This window comes from Nicotiana sylvestris, chromosome 9 (genome assembly GCF_000393655.2).
Source record: "Nicotiana sylvestris chromosome 9, ASM39365v2, whole genome shotgun sequence".
In the NCBI taxonomy this organism is placed as follows: Eukaryota; Viridiplantae; Streptophyta; class Magnoliopsida; order Solanales; family Solanaceae; genus Nicotiana; species Nicotiana sylvestris.
Window position 1 is genome coordinate 79,492,755 of NC_091065.1, and position 6,380 is coordinate 79,499,134.

Consider the following 6,380-nt stretch of genomic DNA (forward strand, 5'->3'; position numbering starts at 1 on the left):
CCTACCTCTCCCCGTAGTTTGCTTTTTGGTTGATGTTTTCTTCTACACTCTCAAAGGTTGAGTACCCTTGCCTCGGCCTTGGGAGAGTTCACCCCTCCCTAACCTATGTTCTTTGTATTGCTGACAATATGTTAGTTAAAGTCCATAAGCAATTAATAGTTGTAGAAATAAAAAGAAACAGTCCACAGAAGTGAAAGTGCGGACCATAAAATTTTGAGTGTGACCACACAAAACCAGGTCCAGACTACTGGTTCTCTGAAGTTTCACAGTGTGGTCGCACACATTTTTATGTGGACCACACAATTTTTTGCGCACCACACAATTTTGAGTGCGGTCCACACATTGCATGCTCAGTATTGTGCCCTAACTTAGAATCTGCGGACTGGAAAATTTCATGTGCGGCCGCACAATTTAAAATCATACGACACTAACTTAGGTTTTTCAATTTTTTGCACAATATAGACATGGTATTGGAAAATTAAATATGATACTTGATTTAACCAGCCCCCAATGAGTGCATCTGATATTACCCACACAATTTTAAGCACACATGAAGAACATTTGATATTTTAGGCCTAAAAATAATTATACTACTAAAGAACAAAAACTAAGAAAAATTAAAAAATTTAAACATGAATTGAACATAACCGTGATGAAGGATGCAAGGAAGAATCTAGACTGATGAAATGAGTGTAGAGTATGAAACAATTTGTGTGCACTGTGCTTGCTTAGGTCTCAAGAGCTTAGAGTGTGTAAAGTCGTAAATACTGCTATGAGGACCTATCTACAGGTTGACCCAATTAGGTCCAAAAAAATGCAGCTGAGTGCGGTCACACAATTTTAAGAACGGTCCACACTCTCTACCTGAACCTAGTTGAAGCTCTACGGTCCACACAAAAGGGAGTGCGGCCGTAGAAATTTGTGCGGACCATACAATTTCAAGTGCGGCCGTAGAATGGCAATTTCTCTACTATTCCAAACTTTAAAGAGTTGCATTTTTTGGTCTCTAGTTGTGCGGCCGCAGATTCCTCTCTGTTGTGGCAATCAATATTATGTGGTCCGCACAATTAATGTGTGGTCCGCACTTTTTCAACTCTTAGCCAATTTTTCTGGGCACAGCCTTTGCAAAGCACACTTATTCTTGCATACACTTCAAAACTAGTTAGCACAAAACAAACCCTATCTAAAGAAAAAGAAAAAGATAAAGAAAAAGACATATGGGTTGCCTCCCAAGAAGCGTCTGATTTAACATCACGGCACGATGCAGATTACTAATAATTTGAAATGAAGAACCGCCACGATGTGGCCATTATCAAATTTTCCAAGATAGTACTTCACTCGGTGCCCATTTACTCTAAACACTTCATCATTCTTATTTTTCAAGTCCATTGCACCGAATGGTGTCACACCAACAACCTCAAGCGGGCCACTCCATTTTGACTTCAACTTTCCCAAAAACATCCGTAATCGAAAATTGAACAATAACACAAGATCACCTTCTTTAAATTCCTTATTCCGGATGTACTTGTCATGGAGGTACTTCATTTTCTCCTTGTATAAGGAAGAACTTGTATATGCATGGTACCGGAATTCATCTAGCTCATTTAATTGTGTCACCCTTAAGTTGGTGGTGACATCCCATTCAGGTTCAACTTTTTCAAAGCCCACATGGCCTTATACTCAAGTTCCATCAGAACATGGCAAGATTTCGCGAAAAGCATCATCAGGTTTTCTTGACCAATCCGTCCGGTTGGCATTCACTGTTTTTGACAAAATACTCTTTATCTTTCGGTTGGAGACTTCCACTTGACCACTTGCTTGAGGGTGATAGGGGGTTGAGACTTTGTGAGTGACGCCATACTTGGTGAGTAAGGTATCAAAAGCCTTTTGCGAAAATGCAAACTCCCATCACTTCTGATAGCCCTTGGAGTACCAAATCTTGTAAGATGTTCTTCTTCAAAAATGCCACTACACTCCTCACTTCATAGTTGGGCAAAGCAATGGCCTCAACCCATTTTGACACATAATCAACTGTGGTGTTTCCATAAGAACTCACAAACGGACCCATGAAATCAATACCCCACACATCGAAAATATCTATCGCCAAAATGCTGGTGAGAGGCATTTCATTTTTCTTTGAGATTCCACCGGCCCTTTGGCATTCATCACAACTCTTGACAAGCTCACTAGCATCCTTTTAGGGAGTAGGCCAATAGAATCCACAACTCAACACTTTTGCTGTCGTTCTAGCTCCACCATGGTGACCACCATATGGTGAAGAGTGGAAATCCTCATGAATTCCCACTTGTTCCTCCTCCGGCACACATATTTGAATCACACCATTGGTACAAATCTGGAAGAGATAGGGTTCATCCCAACAATAGTCAAGGCAATCCTATTTGAGCTTCTTCATTTGGTTTGGAGAGAACTCATTCGGTAGAATGCCACTTACAAGATAATTTGCTAAGTCCGAATCATGGTATTTCAATCATTGAAATGGATAGAAGCTGCTTGTCGGAGAAGGAATCATTGATATCAAGGCCATTATGTGGCCTCCCCTCCTCCTCCAATCGAGACAAGTGGTCTGCCACTTGATTTTCACTAACTTTGTAGTCTTGGTTCTCTGGATCAAACTCTTGCAATAAAGGTACCCACCGCATTAACCTTGCCTTTGAATCCTTCTTTCTTATTAAGTACCGAACGGCCGCATGATCGATGTGGACAATCACCTTAGTACCCATCAAGTACGGGCAGAACTTCTCCATAGCAAAGACAATAGCAATGAGCTCTTTTTTAGTCACCGTGCAATTGACTTGGGCATTGTTCATGATCTTACTATCATAGTAGACCGGATGGAAGATTTTGTTGATTCGTTGCCCCAAAACTTCTCCAACCGCCACATCACTTGCATCACACATGAGCTCAAAAGGCAAGCACCAATCTGGTGTAGTGATAATATGAGTAGCTGTCAATTTGAACTTAAGCAATTCAAATGCCTTCATGCAATCCTCATTGAAATGGAATTTGGCATCCTTCTCCAAAAGCTTACACTAGGAGTTCACCACTTTGGAAAAATCCTTGACAAAATGGCGATAGAAGCTCGCATCAGCCAAAAAACTCCTCACTCCCTTCATAGATGTAGGGGGCGGAAGTTTAGAAATTACCTCTAGTTTGGCTTTGTCGACCTCAATACCATTCTTTGAAATTTTATGGCCAAGGACAATGGCTTCTCGACCATTAAGTGATATTTCTCCCAATTCAATAACAACTTCGTCTCTTCACATCTTGCTAAGACATTATCCAAATTTTTCAAGCAATCAAAAGAATTTCCGACCACGGAAAAGTCATCCGTGAAGACCTCAAGAAAATCCTACACCATGTTGGTGAAGAAAGCTTTTAGACCTCTTCCAGTTTGAGCTTGACTTGACAACAAGAGCGTTGTCATGAGGCAGCAAGAGTGTTGCAAGCTAGGTGCACGAGTAGCACCAAGGAAAAAAAGGAAACGGGCAAGTGATGGCCAAGGCTTTAACGGAGGCGAGGCAGCTTGGCAAGGGCTTGACAATGAGTTACGGGCTGAGGGTGACACTTGATCAGGGAAAAGGCATTAAGTCATGAGGCAGTGATGCCAAGGCAAGGTAAAACCAAGTGGCAAAGGCAGGCTAAAGTGCAACGAAAGGCAGTGCGCGGGACAGACTTGTCATGGCATTAGGGCGCGGCAAAGGGCCATGTTCGTGGGCAATGGAATTGGAAAAATGTGGCAAAAATGCAGCTGGATACAATGGCATTGGAACCTGATTCAAGCCAAGGCACGAAAATGGGCAGCAAACATCATATTGACTAAGTCAAGGGCGGTTACGGCACATGTTGTGCACATGGACAGCAGTTGGCTTTCCTTAAAATCCTGGCAGATGGAAGTTAGAACCTTTTTTGCCATGTTTTCCATTATTTTAGCATGATCTTACATGTTCCTAGTAGTTGGGGGATGTCAGCTACATTAGGCTAAAATAGTGGGTTGTGTTGGACAAGTGTCTAAGCCTAAGTGCGATAAGCGTAAGGGCAAAGAGGGTTGTCATTGTTATAAATGGGCAGCATCCTTATGCTTTTGGAAAGAGAGAAAAAACATGTATGAGTACCATTGAGCTAGGAAAGAGTCCTAAGTATGGTTTTCAAGAGTGAAAACACATAAGGCTAAGAGTAGTCTTCTAAGGGTCAAGAGTGATCTTCTTTTGTACACGGTTGTACTTTGAGTTGAGTTTCTTTGTATGCTCGAGTCAAATACAAAGTTGGGAAAGAAATTTCCTATATATTGTGCCTTGTGTTCATCTTTATTTTCTATTTCCTTTGTTACATTCTGTTGCCTAAAATTATTCCTAAACTTACTACATTGAAAAGCTGCCTAAAATATTCTAAGTCCAAAGTTGTTGTAATTTTGGCTAAGTGTTGGAGTAGGCTGAAGTCAAGTGTGAGACTTAGTTGCTACGCAGGCTATTTTTGTGTGACATAAAACACGCCTGTGACAACTGGTATCAGAACGGAGCAGGTTCGTGACTTAGACACATCGGGTAGAGGCAGATTTTGTGGTCTTGTTTGAGAACATGGACGGTGGTAACAATGAACTGCGGGAAAGGCTAAAAAACTGGAGGCATTGGTGGGAAATGTTCTTGAAGGTGAAGAAATTGAGACTCTCGTGACAAGGCTTGCCTACCTTGAGGCAAAATTGGCAAGGCTAAGTCAAGAGAATGCAGATCTGAAAATTGAGATAGTGGTGTGCTACGTGATGTGGGCGAGGATGATCCTCAACGTGGTGGTGATCGTCTCAAGGTAAAAATTCCTGAACCTAAGGCATTTGGTGGTGCAAGGAGTGCACATGAATTAGAGAATTTTCTTTGGGATATGGAGCAGTACTTTCGTGCTATTTGTGGGCAAGATGAGAAGGAGAAAGTAACCTTGACTAGCATGTATTTGAGTGAAGATGCTAAGTTATGGTGGCGCACTCGTGTGGCTGAAGATGAAAGTCTAGGCAGACCAAAGATTGAATCGTGGGAGAGGCTTAAGAGGAATTGAAGGATTAGTTCCTTCCTAGCAATACATCTTGGATTGCTAGGGACAAACTGAAAAAGTTGAGGCAAACCGGATTAGTTAGAGCATATGTAAAAGAATTCACTTATTTGATATTGAGCATCAGCAACATGTCGGAAGAAGAAAAATTGCACAATTTCATGAGTGGGCTACAACAATGGGCACAATTGGAGTTGTGAAGGCAAAATATTCAAAACCTCACAAGTGATGTGGTTGCGGCTGATGCATTGGGCGATTTTCAATTTAGTGAAGAGACTTCTGCTTTAAAGTCTAACGACGAAAAGAAAGACAAGTCAAAGAAGTGGAAAAAATGTGAAATTAACAATGCTAATGAAGATAAGGGGAAGGGAAAGCATGAAGCTGGAACTTTAGAGAGTAAGGAGAAGGGCAGCAAATTCAGTGGATGTTTTATTTGTGATTGGGTCACATCGAGCAAGGGACTGCCCGAAGAAGGCAGTTTTAAATGCTATAACTACCGCGGAAAAGAGGGCTACATTGTAGGCAATGACCAGTGAAAACACACTGTTGGTTTCAATGCAATTGAAGCTGAAGAGAATGGAGGCCAAGGGGCGTTGCTTGTCAACCCCTTAGGACTCATAAATTGAGCTAACCTCGATGAGGACGTCGAGTTTCAAAGGGTGTGGGTGGTTTGTTAGACCTCTTCTACTTTGAGCTTGACATGACAATGAGTTCGTTGTCATGCAGCAGCAAGAGTGTTGCAAGCTAGGTGCACGAGTAGCACCAAGGAAAAAGGGAAACGGGTAAGTGATGGTTAAGGCTTTGACGGAGGCGAGGCAGCTTGGCAAGGGGTTGACAAGAGTTGTGGGCTGAGGGTGACACTTAATCATGGCAAAGTCATCAAGGCATGAGGTATTGATGCCAAGGCAAGTCAAAAACAAAGTGGCAAAGGCAGGCTAAAGTTTAACAAAAGGCAATGCGCGGGACAGACTTGCCATGGCATTGGGGCGAAGTAAAGGGCCATGTTCATGGGCAATGGCATAGGCAAAATGTGGCTACAATGATGCTGGATACAATGGAATTGACACTTGATTCAAGCCAAGGCACGAAAAGGGGCAGCAAGTTTCAGATTGACTAAGTCAAGGGCGGTTATACCACATGCTATGCACATGGGCAACAGTTGGCTTTGCTTAAAATGTTGGCAGATGGGAGTTAGAACGTTTTTGGCCATGTTTTCCATTATTTTAGCATGATCTTACATGTTACTAGTAGTTGGGAGATGTAAACTACATTAGGCTAAAATAGTGGGCTATGTGGGACAAGTGTCTAAGCCTAAGTGCGAC